The 23,545-nt window shown below is 44.0% G+C and overlaps 2 protein-coding genes across 12 annotated transcripts in view; one reads left to right on the top strand and one right to left on the bottom strand.

Annotated features, from left to right (window-relative positions):
- The window catches only part of agtpbp1 (ATP/GTP binding protein 1), a 325,109-nt gene extending 304,520 nt beyond the window's left edge, over positions 1–20,589 (bottom strand). For 8 of the 11 annotated variants that reach the window (XR_005461593.1, XM_038804830.1, XM_038804835.1 and 5 more), the window contains exon 1: positions 20,139–20,589. The gene's annotated coding sequence lies outside the window, so the exon portion shown is untranslated. Of the gene's footprint in view, positions 1–1,654; positions 1,805–20,138 lie in introns of those variants that run through there. The other 3 variants (XM_038804832.1, XM_038804831.1, XM_038804839.1) reach the window with 3 other exon arrangements.
- Positions 20,590–20,678: 89 nt separating this feature from the next.
- The window catches only part of naa35 (N-alpha-acetyltransferase 35, NatC auxiliary subunit), a 109,281-nt gene continuing 106,414 nt past the window's right edge, over positions 20,679–23,545 (top strand). The window contains exon 1 of the mRNA XM_038804844.1: positions 20,679–20,826. The gene's annotated coding sequence lies outside the window, so the exon portion shown is untranslated. The remainder of the gene's footprint in view (positions 20,827–23,545) is intronic.

Below are 23,545 nucleotides of genomic sequence, written 5' to 3'. Positions count from 1 at the left end.
AAATAGCTAAAATTAAGATTGAGTCAAAGTAGAGATTATGATTCCTTTCAAAAAAGTGTGGAACCTAGTTGACTTCATGCTGCAGGTGTGTTCTTGAACATAACCTTAGATAGGATTCAGAAATGGTTCTTGATGCGGATCAAATTATTGCTTCTTTGAACATCAGGTGGATATTAGATTCAAAATGTGCTAAATTTACATTTCTTATGGGTGTCAACTTGTGTGTTTAAAGTTAAATGCATTATAGCCTAAATGGTTCAACTATTACATGGGACCCTTTCAGGAAGAAGTTAAAAATGTGTATGCGTAAAGCATCAGCAAGTCTGAGCTAACTTACAGCAAGTTAATTAGTGTAAACACAAATAACTATCCTTGTGTCTTTATTCTGATACAGAATATATACTGCAGACTTGTCAGTATCTTCAGTTCAGTTGCTGGAATCCATGCTTGGACTTGATAAGAATCAAGTATCAGATTACACTGAAGGTTTATAAAAGAAAGACGATATTGCATTGCGTTCACTGCAAGGAACAATCTACAGAAGGCATTTTCCTTCTGTAGACCGATTGTCTCTTTATGGCTTTCTCAGTGTTTCTACCATCCATGCCTAGTTATCTTACATGAAAACAAAGCAATAAAAGGCTACGTTGAAACAGGTTACAAGGAGGATGGTGCAGACTCGTGTGGAATATAATGAACCAGGTTCCCAAACGACCTGCTTCTGAAGAGTACCTTCGCCTAGCAGCAATAGGTTTGTGTACAAGAAAACAATGAATATCCTATACACTCTCCAATGCTCAAAGAGCACTCAGTAATTCCTTAGCACAAATTCATATACCTCAGTTCATAGGCGATTCAATTTGTTTATGGAAACTACCATTTTTGGCTTGGATTTTGCATATAGATTCCATACCAATCAGACAGGCCAAATTTTAATATTTGCCTTTCAAAAATATTTGATAGACATCACCGTTACGACTTTATAATCAGTAAGTGAATGCAAGTACAGGTAGGTAGGAATTCCCACCTATCCTACAAGTACAGCATCACAGTAATTAATATTATCAGCAGCATTCTGATTTGCTTTTAACAAGAATTACAGAGGCATTTATTCTAATTTGAATCAAACATTTAATTGTCACAGAAAAATACACATTCAATTGAAGGTGCAGTTTAAACTGGGGGCCGTAATACTGATAGCAGAAGGAAAAGATATCCAGCCAAGTCCAGTCTTGAGCATCCGCTGTAGAATTTACCCTATTCTGATAATATATAGAATATATACATTGCTGACTTTCAGTGCCTGGAGACTTAACACTGCAAACTACGATCAAATATTTTGGCAGGTAGTTAATTAGAACCGATTTTTCTAAAATCATTGATGATTTAAAACTGCACAGTAGTTCTAGGTTTTAATGTGGCAGTAGTGCACCAAAAGCTTAGGCAAGTGAGGCACACTGGCCAAATGGAAAGACAGGGCCTGGCACTGACCAAACTGACGGCCAGTCAGCATTTCTTAGCACGTAGATCCCAGCATTCTATAGAATAGTGAGCTGCCTGGGGTTTCAATATTTCAGGCTTGTAACATGCCACCGAATAACATTTTTTTTAAAGCAAGCGAAAAGGCAACACGTCCGCTGAAATGAATTCCTACCGTATAAATGAGAGGCCGTTGCTTGCTTGGTTCGGTGTCGGGAGCAGAGTTAGTGCAGATGGAACGCGGCTGTTTGGATACAAACCTCTCGAACGCCTCACCAGCGCTTATTCTCAGAGCAAAGCACGTCACCGTGCGCCTGCATCAGCCACTGAGACACGCCCCTGCTAAACTATACCATTCACCCAAAGCTCTTCCGTTTGCACAGACTGAGTTCAAGGATTTGAAATGCAATCTACTCTGAGCTGTCCAATTCTGAGAATCCACTATCCGCGCAGTTTGTCCATTCTGTATCTTTTCGCAAAAATATCAAGAGGGTATTCTTGACAATTCCAACAGTCCCCATATTTATAATTGGATACATCTATCGCCTGGCACCTACAAACTTGCTGTAATATACGATGAGGTAGTAATTTGGTCATTTACATCCACGAGTATGTTTAAATCGTGTTGTGTAAATACTTCCATCTCGAAAGCAGTTCCTCTTTCTTATTGCCAATTGGAACTATAGTATTGCAATCATTTGCTGCATTGAAATATCGATAGACTTGATGTGCTACGATTGCTGTGCCGCCATTAACATCTGGGTGACATCTGGAAAGAACGTGCTCAGCGGAGTTACTTTGTAATTCTCACCTCCAAGCCAGATAAATACTCACGAGGAGGAAGGTTACTGTTATATCTTGTGGTTCCCAGTTCAAAATAATCACCGTTTTACACAGATCGTGGACCTGACACCCAATGTACTCTTTGCAATTCTCATGCTGCAGCTTAGATGGATACACAAATTGTAGTGCAGGACTGAGTGATTTGGCATCCTGGATACATATAGTACCCAACTACTCAAATATAATACAAAATCATTTTCTTTCTTTTTAAAACTGGGGAAGCGCTGGTGGTGGTATCGTCGCTGAACTAGTAATCCAGAGGCTGAGGGTAACGACATGGGGACCCGGGTTTGAATCCTACCATGGCAGGTGGTACAATTTAAACACAATAACATTTCTGGAATTAAAAGTTAACAACTGATCTGGTTCACTAATGTCCTTTAAGGAAGGAAATCTGCCATCCTTATATGGTATGGCATGTGACTCCAGACCCACAGAAATGTGGTTGACTCTTAAATGGCCTAGCAAGCCACTCAGTTGTATTCAAACTCCACAAAAACAGGTAAAAGAAATCAAACCGGACGGCCCACCCAGCATCAACCCAGGTACCGGAAACGACAATGGCAAACCCAGTCCTGTTGACCTTGCAAAGTACTCCTTACTAACATCTGGAGGCTTGTGCCAAAGTTGGGAGAGCTGTCTCACACACCAGTTAAGCAACAGCTTGACATAGTCATACTCACAGAATCATACCCGACAGACGATTCCCCAGACACTACTATCACAATTCCTGGGTTTGTCCTATCTCACCAGCAAGAAGTAGCGGCACAGTTGGATAATCAGGAGGGAGTTGCTCTGGGAGTACTCAACATCAACTCTGGACCCCAGGAAGTCTCAAGGCTTCAGGTTAAACATGGGCAAGGAAACCGCCTGCTGATTACCATATACCGTCTACCATCAGCTGATGAATCAGTCCGTGTTGAACACCACTTGGATGAAGGGTTGAGAGTGGCAAAGGCTCAGAATACACTCTGGGTGTGTGACTTCAATGTCCATCACCAAGAACGGCTCAGTAGTACCACTACAGACCGAGCTAGCCAGATCCTAAAGAACATAGCTGCTAGACTGGGACTGCAGCAGGTGGTGAGGGAACAAAGAGGGAAGAACATACTTGACCTCATCCTCATCAACCTGCCTGCTGCAGATGCATCTGTCCATGACAGCATCAGTAGAAATGACCACCGCACAGTCCTTGTGGAGGCAATGTCCTGTCTTCACATTGGGGATACCCTCCATTATGTTATGTGGCACTGCCAGCATGATAAATGGGATAGACTTTGAACAGATTGAGCAACTCGTGACTGGGCATCTATGAGGCGCTGTGGGCCATCAGCAAGAGCAGAACTGTACTTAACCACAATCTGCAATCTCCCCACATATCCCCTCTCTACCATTACTATCAAGCCAGAGGTTCAAAGAAGAGTACAGGAGGGCCAGGAACAACACCAGGCATACTGAAAGAAGAGACATCAACCTTGTGAAGCTACAACACAAGACCACTAGTGTGCCAAACAGCATAAGGAGCAAGTAATAGACAGAGGTAAGCGATTCTACAATGAACACATCAGATCCAGGTTCTGCAGTCCTGCCACATCCAGCGTGAATGATGGCGGACAAATAAACAACTCACTGGAGATGGTGGACAAATAAACAACTCACTAGAGGAGAAGGCTCTGCATATATCCACATCTTCAATGATGGAGGAGCCCAGCACATATGTGCAAAAGACAAGGCTGAAGTATTCACAACAACCTTCAGCCAGAAGTGCCGTTTGGTTGATCCATCTCAGTCACCCCCAGAGGTCCCCAGAATCACAGATGTCAGTCTTCAGCCAATACGATTTACTCCAGACGATATCAAGAAACAGGTGAAGAAACTGAATACTTAGTACTGAAGACTTGTGCTCCAGAACTGGCCGCACCCCTAGCCAAGCTGTTCCAGTACAGCTAGAACACTGGCATACCCAACAATGTGGAAAATTACCCAGATGAGTCCTGTACACAAGAAATAGGACAAACCCAACCCAACTAATTATCGCCCCATCAGTCTACTCTCCATCATCAGCAAAGTGATAGAAGGAGTCAACAACATTGCTATCAAGCAGCACTTACTCAGCAATAACCTGCTCCTAGACACTCACTTTGCGGTCCACCAGGGTCACTCGGCTCCTGGCCTCATTACAACTTTGGTTCAAACATGGACAAAAGAGCTGAATGCCTGAGGTGAGTGGTGTGTGAGACGTCCCTTGACATCAAGGCAGCATTTAACCGAGTATAGCATCAAAGAGCCCTAGCAAAACTGGAGTCAATGGGAATCAAGGGGAAAACACTGCGCTGGTTAGAGTCATAGTGAACACAAGGAAGATAGCTGTGGCGGTTGGAGGTTAATCATCTCAGCTCCAGGAGTTCCTCAGTAGTATCCTAGGCCCAACCATCTTAGCTGCTTCATCAATGATCTCCCTTCCATCTTCAAGTCAGAAGGTAAATTTCTGCCTGTAAGAACAAGAGGGCAATAATAGTAGGAGACTTTAACTATCCCAATATCAACTGGGAATCAAACAATACAAGGAGAACGGAGCGAGAAAAATCTTCATGCAGTGTCCAGGAAAATCTTTTTAACCAATAGTTACAAACCCAATGAGAGGAGATGCAATTCTAGGTTTAGTCTTGGGGACCGAAGAAGGGCAAGTGGGTGAAGTGGCAGTTGGCGACTATAAATCGGGGATAGTGATCACAATTCAGTTAGATTCAGCATCGCAATGGAAAAGGACACAGATAAAGCAGCAATAAAAATTTTGTAGAAACGAGAAGGGACTTGGCTTAGGTGAACTGCCCAGCACTGCCGAGGATAAATCTGTGGAAAACCAGTGGGAAGCACTAAAAGGAGAGAACTTAAATGTACAAAGTAGATATGCCCCCTCTAAAAATAAAGAGTGGTACTGTCAAATCTAGACCCCCCTGGTTGCCCACAGGACTACAAGAGAAGATCAAACATAAAATGAAAGCGTACGATAGGCATAAAGAACTAAGCACTGCAGATTGCCTAGACAAGTATAGAAAGTGTAGGGACAAAGTCAAAAAGGAAATAAAGAAATCAAAGAGAGGGCCTGAAAAAAAGATTAGCTAGTTAAACAAAAATTCAAAGATGTTTTACCAATATATCAAAGATAAAAGATTAGTTCAGGAAAAAGTGGGATCTATCAGAGATGAAAAAGGGAACTTGTATGACGATACAGAGGCTGTGGGATGGGTTTAAAATGAATATTTTGTGTCAGTGTTTACAGTGGAAATGGATGATGTAGATATAGCAATCGAGATACTGGATGGGATAATCACAGAGAGGAAGTACTTGAAGGATTAAAATCCGTGAAAGTTGCCTGGGCCAGATGGATAGTTTGAGGCTATTGAAGGAGGTCCTGAAGGAGATGGCAAATGCTCGGAGGATGATTTTCCAATCCTCACTAGGCACAGGGGAGGTACCGGTGGACTGGAGAAATGCAAATGTGGCACCATTGTTTAAAAAGGGATCGAAGGAAATGCCAAACAATTATCGGCCAGTAAGTCTTACATCAGTGGTAGGAGAATCAGTAGAATCGATCCCGAGAGATAACTGGAAGTGACAAGAAAGGGTGATGAAGGTGGTGCAGGGTATGTGGTGTACATGGATTTTATCAAGGCTTTTGACAAAGTCCCAAATAGTAGATTGGTCAAGAAAGTGAAAATCCATGGGATCCAGGGCAATATGGCAAACTGGATACAAAGTTGGCATAGGTAAAAGTAAACAAAGGGTAATGGCTGTTGGCTGACCTTGCAATTGTAAAGTTGTTTCAAGTGGTGTTCCACAGGGCTCAGTGTTGGGACCCTTATTGTCTGTGTGAGAAATTAACAATTTGGACGCGAATGTGGGGAGCACGATTGGAAAATTTGCAGCCGGCACAAAGATTGGCCAAATGGTGGAACAATATAGATGGATTGGTGGAGTGGGCGATAAAGCGGCAGATTGAATTTAACACAGAAATGTGAGGTCATGCATTTCGGGAGATCAAACAGTTATAAAGTGCACACAATAAATGGGAATATACTAAGAGGAGTAGATGAAGTGAGAAATCTGGCAGACAAGTACACAGGTCCCTAAAGGCAGTTGTTTAAGTAGACAAGGTTATTAAGAAAGCATATAGAATGCTCTCCTTCATTGGCAGAGATATAGAATATAAAAGTAAGGATATAGCTTTGGAAGTGAATACAATGCTGGTGAGGCCACAACTGGAATAGTGTGCACAGTTCTGGTCGCCACATTGCAGGAAGGACATTATTGCTCTGGAGAGAGTACAGAGGAGGTTTACAATAATGTTTCCAGGACTAGAAAAATGCAGCTACAAGGAGAGATTGAATAGGTTGGGGTTACTTTCCTTAGAACAAAGAAGGCTGAGGGGTGACTTAATTGAGGTGTCCATTATAAGGGGAAGAGATAGGGTGGACAGGATAAAATTGTTTCTCTTAGTGGAGAATTCTACAACAAAGGGACATAGATTCAAGATACGTTGCAGAAGGTGTAGAGGGGACACGAGGAATAACCTTTTTAGGCAGAGGGTAGTGGGAGTATGGAATTCACTGCCCGAGTTGGTGGTGGAGGCAGAGACCCTCAACTCTTTTGAACAGTATCTAAATCTGCACCTTAAGTGCTCTAAGCCAAAGGGCAATGGACCGGGTACAGGGAGGTGAGATTAGAAAGGACTCCTGGTTGTGCTTGGGCATGGACAAGATGGGCCGAATGGCTTCCTTCTGTCCTGTAACCGACAATGATTCTATGACTGCACAATGTTCAGTACCATTCTTGACTCGTCAGATAACAAAGCAGTCCATGTTCAAATTCAGCAAGACCTAGTCATAGAGGTTTACAGCATGAAAACAGGCCTTTCGGCCCAACTTGTCTGTGCCCCCCATTCTTACCACTAAGCTACACCCCAATGCCCAAATTTGGCCCATATCACTCTATACCCATCTTTCCCATTCAACTGTCTGAATGCTTTTTAAAAGACAAAATTGTACCCGCCTCACCTACTGCCTCTGGCAGCTCGTTCCAGACACTCACCACCCACTGTGAAAATCTTGCCCTGCAGGACCCTGTTGTGTCTCTCCCCTTACCTTAAACATTTACCCTCTAGTTTTAGACTCCCCTACATTTAGGAAAAGATGTAGATGTTATCTACCTTATCTATGCCCCTCATTATTTTTTAGACCTCTATAACCCCCAAGTCTCTTACGCTCCAGGGAAAAAAAGTCCCAGCCTACACAGCCTCTCCTTATAACTCAAACAATAACCAGGCTTGGGCTGACAAGTGGCAAGTCATATTTATGTCACAAAAGTGCCAGGAAATGACCCCGACAAGAGAAGATCTAACCATCGCCCCTTGCCATTCAACGATATTTCCATCGCTGAATCCGCCACAAACACCACCCTGGGGGTTATCGTTGATCTGAAACTGATCTGGAGTACTCATAGAACAGTACAGCACAGAACAGGCCCTTCGGCCCTCGATGTTGTGCCGAGCAATGATCACCCTACTCAAACCCACGTATCCACCCTATACCCGTAACCCAACAACCCCCCCCTTAACCTTACTTTTTAGGACACTACGGGCAATTTCGCATGGCCAATCCACCTAACCCGCACATCTTTGGACTGTGGGAGGAAACCGGAGCACCCGGAGGAAACCCACGCACACATGGGGAGGACGTGCAGACTCCGCACAGACAGTGACCCAGCCGGGAATCGAACCTGGGACCCTGGAGCTGTGAAGCATTTATGCTAACCACCATGCTACCGTGCTGCCCTGTCATATTAATGCTGTGGCTATTAGAGGGTCAAAGGCTAGGAATCCTATGGCAAGTAGCTCCCCCAACCCCCCAAAAAGCCTGTCCACTATCTAAAAGGCACAAGTCAGGAGTAATGGAAGACTCTCCACGTGTCTGGATGAGTGCAGCTCCAACACCAGAAGCTCAACACCATCCACGACAAAGCAGCCCACTTGATTACTACCCCTTCCACAAACAGTCATTTCCTCCACCACCAGCGAACAGTGGTACCCATTGTGTACCATCTATAAGATTCACTGCAGGAGCTCGCCAAGTTCCTTAGGAAGTACCTGTTAAACCCACGACCACTAGCATCTAGGACAAAAGCAGCAGATACCTGGGAACCCCACAACCAGGAGGTTCTCCTCCAAGTCACCCCGACTTGATAATATAATCGCCATTCCTTCAATGTCACTGGGTCAAAATCCTGGAACTCCTTCCCTAACAGCACTGTGGGCGTTACCTACGCTTCAGAGACTGCAGCGGTTCGAGGCGGCAACTCACTACCACCTTCTGAAGAGCAACAAGGGAGGGGCAATAAATGCCAGCATACCCAGCAACGCCCACATCCCATAAATAACGAATTATAACAATATCATCTTTCTGATTAGTTTAGACATAAAAGTTGAAAAGAACTAACAATCAACTTTTATAATTGAACTGAGCACCTGACAGGTCTTTTTTAAACTGGTTTCCTTTAACGCAAAAAAACATCATTCATGCTATCACCGGTATCATGCTATCACTAAGGGCTGGTTTAGCTCACTCGGCTAAATCGCTGGCTTTTAAAGCAGACCAAGCAGGCCAGCAGCACGGTTCGATTCCCGTAACAGCCTCCCCGGACAGGCGCCGGAATGTGGTGACTAGGGGCTTTTCACAGTAACTTCATTGAAGCCTACTTGTGACAATAAGCGATTTTCATTTCATCACTCAGGTGTTAAAATGTTGTGTCACGAGAGCAAACAGCTAACTGCAGTTGGTCTTTGGCCTCACAATATATTATGATTCTACAGCTTATGGCTTTTCTTCCCTCAGTTTTCAGCTTCCTGCTGTACCCACTCAACTTGGCTTCTTACATTTCAGATTTCCTCTTCTGAATGCTCCAGTATTTAGGCTCAGTCTATAGGCTCCGAGACTCCACGTTTTCTTTTCTTCCATCTCCTGGAGCTCTTCTGCACGCTTTCCTTTTCATCCTATCGGCACTTTACAATGGTGGGCGAATCAATGATGCTCTGACACATGCCATCTCAACAAAATATTCTGAATACATTTGGACAAGATCTTTCTTATTTCTCATTGGAGGACGTGTTTCAACGGATGTAATACAGTGTACTCTCAATGATGCTTCCTTCTTTTCATTATCTTCGGATCAGCTGCACAACCAGGCTAGCAAGACCATCTGCTTCAGTGATGCAGAACATGCAGATAATATCTTCCCCTTTGCGTGTCGCTTTGATTTGGATTGGTCCTAGCTGATGAATCTGTCCCACCATATGCTGCCAGCATGTTGTTACTCGGGACTAATTTTCCTTCAGACGTTTAGAAAATATCTTGAGTTATAGTCTCAGCCGGGTGACATTGCAATATGCTCCTGTGTCAAGGTTCAGATTTATGGCTGTGTTTATTTTCCACTTTCTTCCGGATTTGAATATGGTTGTAGAGGCCTTTTCTCAGAGAATCACCCTTCCACTGGAGGCACCGTGATTACCTCCTAGGTGCTTGCCTTGCCTGACCATCAAGGGTTTTCTGAAATCTCACAGTAACTGTCAAAAATGCTCCACAAGTTAGGGGAGGCAATGAAGTGGTATTGTCACAGGATTAGTAATCCGGTGATACAGGGTAATATGCCGCGGGGAACTGGGTTTAATGCGTAGATAGTGACATTTGAATTCAATGAAACTTTGGAATTAAAAGTCTAATGACCACGAAACCTTTATCGATTATCGTAAAAGCCCACCTAGTTCACTATTATCCCTTACCTGGCATGACCTATCCATAGCAATGTGGTTGACCCATAAATGCCCTCTGAAAATGGTCCAGCAAAGCACTGTCAGTTCAAGGGCAATTAGGGAGGGGCAAAAAAAATGCTGGCTCAGCCTGTGATGCCCCATCCCCAGGACAAATAAGGAAAAAGAGCCAAAGTCCCAATATGATACTACTTTTTGTTTGAATACTCAGGAACATGCAGTTTGTCTTGACATCATCTGCCATCTTGAGGAGATCCAAGCCTACACAGGCAGCCCTGTTCAGGAGACAGAAAGGCTGGTTACAGATGACGTACATCAGCGCAAAGATCTTTTGGCCATCATAACCCATTAGCCCATGGATCATACCAATGACTGGAAGTCAGATTGCTCCCAGCCCATAATGTGGTCCATTGTTTGAAGCCAGACATGTTTCAACCATGGTTCATTGTCCATTAGGACTGACATGCTGACACCTAACAAATTTTCAGTTAGATACAGAAGACCATTGGCAGAAATGTCTGCATTCCAAAATGAGAAGCCAAGATCTTTGACCTCGCCCAAAAAGTTTAGGTGCCTGTCTTCTGCGATTGCAGTCTCAACCATATTGTTCATCTTTGGGTCTTCTGTGCACTTCAGAGTTCTTGCCTTGCATTTTGCCATAGTGTCCAATCCAATGCATTGGGCTGCACTTACAGAATATAGCTCTCGTCTGCAAGGACACTTCACTCTACTGCATTGGCATGGTTGTACTGCTGGCCAGTTCAGGAATTGGTATCTCTGACGAACAGTGTCTCTGTGTTTTTGTGGCAAATAAGCTGGACTGAGAGTACACCACTGCCCCGTGTCTTATACTTTCCCCTAAAGTTTATCTATTGCTGCTTATGGAGTTCTGACAGTCCAACTATTTGGATTGTGTTTTCCAGGGTTAGGTGTTGCTTTGCTGCAAGAAGTCAGAAAGCACATCGTCTTTTACTTCAACCACTATTATCTGATCAGTTCAGGTATTAAATCTCTATATTCACAACCATCTGCCATCATGTACAGATCATAGATTATTGATTCAATTGATTCCTCTGGCAATTAGCACTTTAGAGTAGGTGATTGCTTCTTGGGTCGAAATAAATGTACACTGATTTTATTAACTCTGAATTTTGTGGATGATTCATTAATTCCCTGTCTTACAATGATGCCACCTGCAAAGGAGTCTACTGAATAAAGCAGCGTGTCCGCCTGATCTTCTGACTTTTTAGTTAAACCTGAAGCAATTTTTAAAAAATTTGTTCTTAAATGCAGTTCCCAGCCAGCGATGTGAAAAACAGCCAGCATTTATAACCCATCCCTAATTGCCCTTGAACTGAGTGGCTTGCTAGGCCATTTCAGGGGAGGGCAGTTAAGAGTCAATCACATCACTGCGTGGATCCGGAGTCACATGTAGGCCAGACCGGGCAAGGACAGCAGATTTCCTTCCCTGAAGGACACTAGTGAACCAGATGGGTTTTCACGACAATCAACAATGGTTTCATGGTCATCATTATACTTTTAATTCCAGATTTTTATTGAATTCAAATCTCACCATCTGCCATGGTGGGATTTGAACCCGGGACCCCAGAGACACCCCTGGGTGTCTGGATTACTAGTCCAGTGACAATACCACTAACCACCACAACCCCTACACCTTAAGAATCTATTCCTCCAAAGTTCCCAATTTTACATGTGGTCTGGGCCTTCAATTATTCAAAATTGACTTGCAAGTCTGGAATCCATGTGCAATGAATTTTAAAGTGTACGTTCAGCTTTAACAACGGCCAGAATTAAGGATGACTTTGCCGTACACTGAGACAGAGCAAATTCCTGCACTTGCCAGTTTTGGCAGCCTCTGCAAAATGACAATGGCACTCTTCTTGGAAAGAAATCAACAATGGCTGCCTGCCGACTTCTTTTGTTCATTTTCTACTTTGTAAGCAGTCAAGTTGGTTGAATTGGAGCTTCTGCTTGTTATTTTTCAAAACTGAACTAGGCAGTAACAACTTTGTCAAAATATTTAATTCATTCATTCCGTTTTTTTCTTTCAGACAAGCGAGGTTGTCACATGTTCAAGCTCCAATTCAGTAATCAAGTTTTAGCAAAAGTTCTCTTTCAAATAGCACTTCCAACACTAAGTTAGTGAAAGGAGTTCTCAGGATTTCCTGCAGCCTGAAATTTTAAAACATTTAGCTCACCCTTGCAGGGTCTGTCAACTCTGAAGCTGGATGCCCAAAAGAGATTCAAAGACACGTGTGCTCCACTCACCACATCCTCGCATGTCCCCCTTCTCCCCACCCCCCACACCATTCTCGCCCCGACCTTTCCAGAGGTCCCGCCACCACCTATAGGCCATGCACCGCCTCCCCTCGGTGCCCATCTTAAGGCTGATTTGTCTCCTGCCTCACCGAGACAGTGCTGTTGGCCATGGCGTTTCTGCCCAGAAGCAGTGGGATGGATAAATCAAATGGGCCAGAGAAAGGCTTTCAGAGGGAATACTAATTCTTTTTAAGTTTTGTGCATTCAATCTAGCATTTACCGGTAACGCAGCCACTGCCAGATTTGCAGACCCCCCCCCCCCCCCCCCCAACACTGATACTGGGTCTGGATAATGTACCTTCTTACATCCCTGTGTGGGTGTTCCTGTACTCAGTCTCCCATTAACCCTATATAGAATTTACAGTGCAGGCCATTCGGCCCATCAAGTCTGCACCAGCACTTGGAAAGAGCACCTTACCCAAGCCCACACCCCCACCCTATCCCCACATCTCCGCCCAATCCCCACCTAACTTTTTGGGGCACGAAGGGTAATTTAGCACAGCCAATCCACATAACCTTCATGTCTTTGGACTGTGGGAGGAAACCGGAGCAGCCGGAGGAAACCCACGCAGATATGGGGAGAACGTGCAGACTCCGAACAGAGAGTGACTCAAGCCAGGAATCGAACCTGGGACCCTGGCGCTTTGAAGCCACAGTGCTTTCCACTATGCTACCGTGCTGCCTATGTGCCAGGACATTATACTGCAATCTTTTCCCAGTGATTGAGCCTTCCACAAGCTTGGCACTTTGTTGCATATGAGGGACATTTCCTTCTATCTGCGAACTTGTGGTCCAGAAGGATTTGGGTGTCCTGGTACATAAATGACAAAGTTAATATGCAAGTATAGCAAGTGAAAAAGAAGGCAAATTGATTGTTTCCATTTTTTTTTGCAAGAGGAATGGAATATAAAAGTAGGGAAGTTTTACTGCAGCTGTACAGAACCATGGCGACACCACATTTAGAGTACTGTGTACAGTTTTGGTCTCTTGATTTGACACAAGATATATCTGCTTCAGAAGCAGCAATGACTGTACTGGTACCCATTTCATGCCCTCCACTGGACCTAGAAAAATTTGGCGATTTTTCTTCCGATTTTCACCCCTCTCACCTTCACATGGTCCATATCTACACATCCATCATCTAAATCCTTCAATCCTTTCCCAGGGCACCTTCCCATGCATTGGCAAAAAGTGAACCACCTGCCTCTTAACCTCCTGCTTCCTCATGGCCGAAGACATTTCACTTGCACCTCTTTCAGTGGCTGGTTTCGCACAGGGCTAAATCGCTGGCTTTGAAAGCAAGGCAGGCAAGCAACACGGTTCAATTCCCATACCAGCCTCCCCGAACAGGCGCCGGAATGTGGCGTCTAGGCTTTTCACACTTAATTTGAAACCTTGTGACAATAAGCGATTTTCATTTTCATTTCAAATTGGTCTACTGTATTCACTGCTCCCAATGCGGTCTCCTCTACATTGGGGAGACTAAACACAGATTGGGTGATCGCTTCACGGAATATCTTCGCTCCGGCCACAAGAATGATCCGAAACTTCCTGTCTTTTGTCATTTCAATTCATCATCTTGCTGTCATGCCCACATGTCTGTCCGTGACCTGCTGCAATGTTCCAGTGAAGCCTGAGGCAAACTGCCGATTAAGCTATTTACGGCCTTCTGCACATAAAGTACAACAATTTCAGAACATGGGACGGAATTCTCCCCTACCCGGCTGGGCGGGGGATCCCGGCGTAGCGGAGTGCCGCCAACCACCGCACCTTTAGGGACTAGGCCCGCGCCGGAGTGGCTCCCACTCCGCCGACTGGCGCCAACAGCCTTTGACGCCACGCTGATCGGCGTCAGGGCTGGCTGAAAGGCCTTCGCCGGTTGGCGTGAGTCCGCGCATGTGCCGGAGCATCAGCGGCTGCTGATGTCGCCACCGGCGCATGCGCGGTGGAGGCGGAAGAAAAAGAGTGCCCCCACAGCCAGTGCCGTGCCGGGGGGGGGGGGGGGGGGGGGACGGTGCGTTGGCCCCAGGCATCCATTGGATGGGGGCATTCAATCAGAGGAGGAAATAATTTTTTTTAATTTTTTTTTAAATTTAGATTACCCAATTATTTTTTTCAATTAAGGGGCAATTTAGTGTGGCCAATCCACCTACTCTGCACATTTTTTGGGTTGGGGGGGCGAAACCCACGCAGACACGGGGAGAATGTGCAAACTCCACACGGACAGTGACCCAGAGCCGGGATCGAACCTGGGACCTCAGCGCCGTGAGGCGGTTGTGCTAACCACTAGGCCACCGTGCTGCCCCAGAGAAGGAAATAAGATAGTAATTTTAAAATTTCAGCGGTGATAAATCAATTTTTGGAGGCTCACCACACTGCAGAGGCAGTTGTTAGCCCTTTATTCCTTTAACATGGTGTACCCTTTCTGTCAAGAGAAAATGGTGCTTCTCCCCATCCCCCCACACGCATGCGCATGATATACGTGGTGCAACCATCAAAAGCAACAAGCAGACGTGGCTGTTCGTTCCTGCGTTTCCTCGAGTCATAACTCGTCTTTCTTCAGCTTTTTGTGCATCTAGATTAGTTATTTTACCTACTCAGGTCAGTGAATAGCTCTAGAACGGGTGCAACTTCGTTTTTTATAGGTTTTTTGGTGATATTTAATGAAATATTTACGTGGGACGTAGTAAGAGTGAAGCCTGGATGATCAGAGGACTGCTATGGCATTTAATCTCGGAATAGGAGACATTTATTCCTTAACATGCTAATATTCGAATACAGATACCACTAATTTGCAAGTCTATGATATAAATTGCACAAAATTATCAGTGGAGAATCAGTGTGAATTAATTTGATACGAAGGAACAAAGAAATGAAATATGGTTTATCCGTCTGCAACTGACCGATTGTTTACCATTTTCTTCCCATTTTCTCATGCGTCTTACGGTTTTTGAGATAGAAAATGAAATGTTACGAGTATTCCGTGTACAACCGAGTGGAGCACAGAACAGGAAAAAAAAGAGGGCCAGAGTCGAAGAAGAGTCCCATCAAAGAGGGGTATTAGATGCATGGATAAAAAGCAAAGAAGAAGTAGGAGAACCTGGAGAAGTAAAAGATGATGTGGGTGCAGAGAAGGATTTTTCTGATACGGATTCAGCTCGGTCAGAACATAATACTCTCTCTCCTCAGTCTCGTTGTCAGGATGATGATCCATGTGAAGAAAATAAAGAAGATTTTAGCATATTTTTGCAAAGAAGCGATTTTGGCTGTTTGAAGAAACCGATTCCAGATCATTTGAAGATGACAATATTACAACATGGCCCTGAAAAATATCAGAATAAAAGTGCTCCATTTGCTGAGAAGGATGGGAGATCATTTTCCAAACAGTGGTTTGATAAAGTTTCCACAAACGGAGAAATTGTGGAGAGAAAATGGTTGTGATACTCTCCATATCGGAAAGCATGCTACTGTTTTGTTTGCTTTTTGTTTTCAAAGGAGCATTTGTCGTCTGTGTCAAACTTTAGAAAGGAAGACGGTTTCTCCACTTGGAGAAATTCATATTGATGAAAACAGAAAAGTAGAAATAAAGGAGACATTTCTGGGATTTTTTCAAGTCAACAAGAAAGAAGCAGTCAGCCTGGTAAATAAAATTCAGGAAAAATTGGAAGAAGACAAAATTTCCATGAATGACCGTCGTGGTCAAGCATATGATAACGCAGCAGTTATGGCTGGAGTGAGAGGAGGCGTTCAACAAAAAATTCTTGAAGTTAACCCAAAAGCTGTGTTTGTGAACTGCGAGAACCACAGCCTCAATTTGGCCTGTGTCCATGCAAGTGAGGTGCAACCTGTTGTTGTTACATTTTTTGGCATTCTAGAAAAACTCTTTACTTTTTTTTCTTCATCTACTTCTCGTTGGGAAGTGTTAAAATCATTTGTCACTCGGACTGTGAAAAGACAGTGTGACACAAGATGGAGTTCCAGCCATGATGCTGTGCAAGTAATCCACGAAGAGTGTGACAACGTTATTGCAAGCCTTCAACACCTGCTGGAAGGAGAATTTTCAAGGGAAACTAAATCTGATGCAGGATCGCTACTGAACTCTATTCAACAGTTCCCGTTTATAGCTTTATTAAATTTTTGGTACTCAGTTTTATCATCAGTGGAGAAAGTCTCAAAACGTTTGCAGGATCTGAAAATGGGGTTCCATGAAGCTTCTTGTGATCTGAGAGGTCTTATTCATATCTTGAATTTAAAGAATGATGAAATTATCCACAATGCAATAGATTTAGCTAATGAATATTGTGAAAATTGGGGAATACCAATTGCACGAACAAGGAGAAGAAGAATAATGCCTGGAGAGTCAGCGAGAGATAGTGGACTGATGGCACAAGAAGAAATGAATAGAGTAATGGTAGAGATTGTGAACAGATTAAAAACTGAAATTGAAGACCGCAGTGTCCGTGTCTTCAAAGACTCAGTGACCGATTTTCTTTTCTTCTGAACTTGAATTCAGTAGTGATTGAAGATGAACAAGAAAGAGAGAAATTAAAAAAGGAATGTTCAGACTTTGCAAATTATTATGACAATGATGTGGTTGCAATTCAGTTATATGACGAAATTATTGATTTTGTGATGCTCCTTCGAGCTGGAGGGAATAGAGTTCCCCCTGATCCTAAAGATGCTCTGGAGTCTTTACTGCAGTATGGGAGGGATGTCTTTCCGACGCTGTGTGTTTCATACAGATTACTGCTTACAATCGCATTTTCAGTCGCAAGCTGTGAAAGGTCATTTTCAAAACTGAAATTAATAAAAACATATCCGAGGTCTTCTATGTCACAGGAGCGACTGACCAACCTGGCTTTAATAAGCATTGAAAAAGAATTTCTTACAGCTGTTGTAAAAAGTGAAGTAGTTCAGGTGTTTTGTGACAGGAGGTATCATTTGGGGAAAATAACTTAATAAATTTGATTGATTTATATTAAAATCGAATAAAGCGTTTATTTCATGTTTCACCTGTGTTTATATATTCAAAATGTTTTCCTCTCTCATAATATTTCTCAGGATAGTAGGCCTTATACTTGAGTCTTTGGGGCATACAATCAAGATTTGCCCCGGGCATCACCAGACTTCTGCACGCCACTGCCCACGGCACTGGCCCACCCGCCGATCAGTGGGCCCCGATCGCGGGCCAGCCCACCGTGGGGGCATCCCCGGGACCCGCTCGCGCTGCCTGCTCCCGCCGGCACCTAGGTGGTTTAAACCACGCCGGCCGGAGAGGCCTGACAGCAGCGGGACATCGGCCCATCGCGGGCCGGAGAATCGCCGCGGGGGGGTCCGCCGACCAGCACGGGGGGGCCCGCCGACTGGCGGGGCGCAATTCCCGCCCCGCCGATTCCCGTGTGGCGGAGAATTCTGGCCACGGCGGGGGCAGGATTTACGAAGGCTCTGGGCGATTCCCCGACCCTGCGGGGGGTCGGAGAATTCCGCCCATGAACTCTTGACCTACACCATGAGCCCCTATTAAAATTTCTTTTGGTTCCAACATTCTCTCTGTCTCCCCCCAATTACACCATCTGTCACTTGTTCTTACGTTTTGCTTCAGAGAGCAATGACCTTTGTTCTGCCAATAACAGTCCCAGGTTCGATTTTCGGCTGGGTCTTTGTCTGTGTGGAGTCTGCACATTCTCCCTGTGTCTGCATGGGGAGTTTACAATTCCCCATTACTTTCTCCATAGCAATACCTCAGCCAATCAAGAGTTAACTCACCAATCAGCACTTATTTCTCCTCTCGTATACATTGCTGTCAGGGGCTGGTTTAGTTCCATTGGATAGATGTTTGGTTCGTGATGCAAATGAGGCCAACAACATGGGTTCAATTTCCGTACCAGCTAAGGTTATTCATGAAGGCCCGCCTTCTCAACCTTGCCCCCCTCCAGAGGTGTGGTGATCCTCAGGTTAAATCACCACCAGTCAGCTCTTCCTCTCAAAAGCAGAAAGCAGCCTCTGGTCATCTGGGATTATGGCTACTTTACTTACTTAATATAAATTGCTGCGATAGTTTGTAATTCAGCATTCTTGGTTTTGTCCTATTGAGCAAGATTAAAAGCTTCACAGCGCTAGGGTCTCGGGTTCAATTCTGGCCTTGGGTCACTGTGTGGAACTTGTAGTCTCCCCATGTATATGTGGGTTTCCTCCATGTGCTCCGGTTTCCTCCCACAGTCCAAAGATGTGCAGGTTAGGTGGATTGGCGATGCTAAATTGCCCCTTTTGCCCAAAGATATGCAACATAGGTGGAATTATAGGGATCAGGGTGTTCTTTTGGAGAAATAATGTAGACTTGATGGGCCGAATAGTCTCATTCTGCACTATATGAATATTCTACAAAGTGACTGTCTAAAGTAATGCCTAGAGTATTTAAATATTTTACACATTCCAGAAGTGGGAATTTAGTAACAGATTTGTCCTACATTAAGATTAGGGTTGCCATTTCGGATTGGAATTATTCCTGGAGTTTGATCAGATGACAGGATTAATTTATAATTTATATATTGAAATGTTTCTTCTGTAGGCAGCAGGGTAGCATGGTGGTTAGCATAAATGCTTCACAGCTCCAGGGTCCCAGGTTCGATTCCCGGCTGGGTCACTCTGTGTGGAGTCTGCACGTCCTCCCCCTGTGTGCGTGGGTTTCCTCCGGGTGCTCTGGTTTCCTCCCACAGTCCAAAGATGTGCGGGTTAGGTGGATTGGCCATGCTAAATTGCCCGTAGTGTCCTAATAAAAAAGTAAGGTTAAGGGGGGGAGGGGGGTTGTTGGGTTACGGGTATAGTGTGGATACGTGGGTTTGAGTAGGGTGATCATGGCTCGGCACAACATTGAGGGTCGAAAGCCCTGTTCTGTGCTGTACTGTTCTATGTTCTATGTAGGGCAGGTACTATCTGCCTGTTACCATAATTTGAGGTCACATCTTTGTCACTAGTTTAGCAATATGTGCCATGTTGCTAAAATTCAAAGAAAGTTTTCACAAAACCATTTTAGATTTTGTTACATACAAGGATTGTGGAAATACTTTTCCACTTCTGACTCAGTAAAGTCGCTCCAAAACATTTCTTGCACAACTAAGTAACTGTGCAGATTAGGCTTGGGAATTTAATTTGTAACAATATGAACAGGATCACACTGTTCTCAAGACATGCTATAAGGAGACTGCAGAATACAAAATACCACAACTCATCTTACGCAGTATTGACACAGGCTCAATGACGACACGGCATCGTTCGCAAACAAATTAACCTGCATTAAGCAGCAATACAAGTCACAACAAAACAAGCCAGGCTTTCCTCGGAAGGCAGGACTGCTATCCGTTCAAAACACATGCATAATAGTAATACAGTATAGTCACGGAATAAAATGCCTTTCTCTGACCAATCTGATCAAAAGTGGCTCGTGGGTGCAAAGGAAGAACCAAGAACCAAAATGAGCGTCTCTTTATTTTTCTAATAGAGGAAATGAAAGTGACAGATTAAAATTACGATACTACAGGTTTCCTTCACCTGTTGGGTTAGCCTGTGAGCAGCTATGGGATTTAAATCCGAATAGCGATGCAGAGTTAAGTGCCCAACTACCGCAGCTCAAAATGCCTCTGCACAAAGTACTCACCACCAATCCGTGGCTGATCGATCCCTGTTCATGAAGCTCCCAGCTGATCCAGCAACACTAATCTGTATGAATGGGAATGAGACCCAGGGTCTCCTGCACAGGGAGTAAGGTGGGCGTTCCCGGTGCCCTACCATTCAACACCCACTGGGATAGCGGTCATCATCAGCTCGTTGCTGCGGCATGTTGTTTTGTTGTTGTTACGACCACACTTACTTCATTGACTCTGAAGCACGCCCTGAAGTTGCCAAGGACGCTTTAGACATGCAAACTCTTCCTCTCCTCTCATACTGATCCCGATGGATGAGTAATGTCTTGATGAGTCTCCATTAACGCCAGACCAGGGTACGTGACAAAACTAAACGCCATTTACCACCACCCCCGCCCGCCAACCAGCCAAGTTGCAGAGGTGAATTCCGTTACCGGAAATGGCCAAATCTACCATCGCTCCACTTATGGCAAAGCTCGCGACAATTCCCGGCGACCCTCAGCGATTACAGGACCTGATGGGATATGTAGTTCCTGGGGAGGGCTTTCCGGATGCGGGGCGAGCCCCACGCCCGCGGCACGGACGACAAGCCCCGACATGCATAGCGCGACGGCGGCTCGGCGAGCGAGGAGTGGGCTGAGCTGGGAATATGGCTTCCGCTGACAGGACATGGTGATGGACTGAAAGCAGCTTCACTCTCAGGTAAAGGCAAGAGGGTGAAATGCCACGATCTCCCATGTGGTTAATAGTCGTTCAGTTACACATTCCCTCTCCCCCCCCCCCCCCCCCAAAAAAAAACTTGTCCATCAGGATCCAAATGGTGTGTGACATTTTCATCCATCTTCAACTTCACACCACGGCCTCTATAGTGGATTGATATTTCCATGAACTGGATTTAATTTTAAAAATCATCCACTTTGTAAATGTATCAGAAGATATAGCAGAAAGGCTGTGTATTCTGAAATAGGAAAAAAAGTTGAGATCGAAGATTACTTTTTGATTTGAATGTGTGTGTGATTATAAATCTCAAGTAAATGAATTTAAATATTATGATGTGACTATTTTTGAATTGTAAATGAATACCATTTTAGGATACCAATGAGCTTTGTTAAGTGCTTTGCTTCAAATCAAGTAAATTACCATTATTCTTTCTATATATTCTAGTTTTCTATCTGACAAATGAATACAAAAATTATTAAACTGCATTTGTTGTCCATCTTTATGAACATGAAATACTTTAGTGTATGCTTGAAAGGACGGCATGGTAGCACAGTGGTTAGCATTGTTGTTTCACAGCTCCAGGCTGCCAGGTTTGATTCTTGGCTTGGGTCACTGTCTGTGCAGAGTCTGCACATTCTCCCTGTGTCTGCGTGGATTTCCTCCGGGTGCTCCAGAGGTGCGCAGGTTCGGTGGATTGGCTGTGCTACATTGCATTTTGTGTCCAAAAAGGTTAGTTGGGGTTATGGGGACAGGGTGGAGGTATGGGCTTAGGTGGGATGCTCTTTCCAGGAGCCGGTGCAGACTTGATGGGCTGAATGGCCTCCTTCTGCACTGTAAATTCTATGATTCTATGAAATGACAAAATGGTTCATGTTATTTAGATATTTTGTTTAAAAACTGCAATTTCTCCTGAGGTGAATTTGCCTGCTTAGAATTTTAGCTCAGAATAAGCATTCCCTTGACGAATAAAGACTCCCCTGAAAAAGTGATACAACCATGGATAACTACAAAAGTTAAGAATAATATCTGATAAAAAGAAATTGCCAGTAAGAGTAGTAAGCCTGAGGATTGGGATGTTATTAAGCAATTAGTGAAAGTGCCTTCGAGGTGAAGACAAGATAAATTACAATGGGGAACAGCAGAGGTATGAAGCAACGATTTGCATTTGTTGTCACAGTTGATATTTTGGGAAACAAGGATCCAGTAAGATTGAGGAACTCAAAAGTACTAATATTAGTACAGAAAAATTACAGAAAAAAAATCAATGAGATAAAACGTGGCAACTCCTGATGCCCAGTGGCCTACATCTTCGAGTTTTAAAAGAGCTCACTGCAGAAATAGTGGATACTTTGGTTTTGATCTCCAGAATTCTTGAGATTCTACAATTGTGCCTGTGAATTGAAAAACTTTGAATGCAACCCTGCTGAAGGAAGGAGAGACAAAATGGAAATCTATGGTGCAGTTAGCCTGACATGTACAGTAGGAAAAATGCTAGAATCTATTATTACTTGGAAATCACTGGTTAATCAACACAGTTTAACGAAAAGGAAATTGTATTTGATAATTCGATTGGTGTTCTTGAGGATATAACTAGCGGGGTAGTTAAAAAGAAGCCAATATATGAATTTCAGAAGGTATTCAAAGAGGTATTATGTAAAGGTTGTTACAGAAGATTAGAACTCACGGGATTGCAGGTTATGTATTAGTGACAAAGATTAGGGGTAAGAAAATCAATGGCAGGATGTAACTAGTGGAGCGTTGTTAATTGTATATTAACTTAATATGTTATACTCTCTTCGACAGAAAGCAATGGAGGTTGGGTTATTGCATTTAATCTAGGCAGGTTTACGATAGACAAGGGAGTCAATGATTATGGGCTGGGGGTGCGGAGAGAGAGCAGACTGAAAAGTTGAGACCCCACAACCAGGTCAGCCATGATCTTATTGAAAGGCAGGGCTGAATCAAAGGACTGAATAGCCAACTCCTCATTCTGATGTGCATACAATAGGAACAATGTGGGTATCAGCTGGGTATTCACTTGTGCGTCTATAAATAGACACCAACTAACTGGCTTGTAATATATCCCTCCAACATTTATTTCATATGCAGTATTTGCAATTGGTTATGCAAATAGAGACGTTGTCTGATGTCATACATCATTCAGAGTATCGTGGAAATTTACAGCCGAAAAGAAATTCTTTGTAACTAAATAAATGCTTATAACAGTGTGGGACGATTGTTTAGTGTTATACCCTTCACGATCTGGCTTTCTGGAAAAGAATAGTCATTGCTGAATGGTGAGAAGAGCTATTGCTACTGATTGTACTACTGCTGTTGTGGCCTGGAGCCCGGAAGAGAAAGGGAGTGAAGGAGTCTGGGAGGAGAGACATTTTGATTTGGTCTGCTGCTGACTCCCAATATTAGGAAGGAGAGTCAACAATAGTGACAAAGACTTTCACAATTTCTAATAATAATCTTTATTAATGTCACAAGTAGGCTTACATTAACACTGCAATTAAGTTACTGTGAAAATCCCCCAGTCACCACACTTCAGCGCCCGTTGTGGTTCTCTGAGGGAGAATTTAGAATGTCCAATTCACCTAACGTGAATGCCCTTTGGGACTTGTGGGAGGAGACCGGAGTGCCCGGAGGAAACCCATGCAGACACGGGGAGAATGTGTAGACTCCGCACAGACAGTGA

Source organism: Scyliorhinus canicula, chromosome 8 (assembly GCF_902713615.1).
Source record: "Scyliorhinus canicula chromosome 8, sScyCan1.1, whole genome shotgun sequence".
In the NCBI taxonomy this organism is placed as follows: domain Eukaryota; kingdom Metazoa; phylum Chordata; class Chondrichthyes; order Carcharhiniformes; family Scyliorhinidae; genus Scyliorhinus; species Scyliorhinus canicula.
The sequence above is the reverse complement of the archived record's forward strand: the minus strand, read 5'-3'. Positions and strand labels throughout refer to the sequence as shown.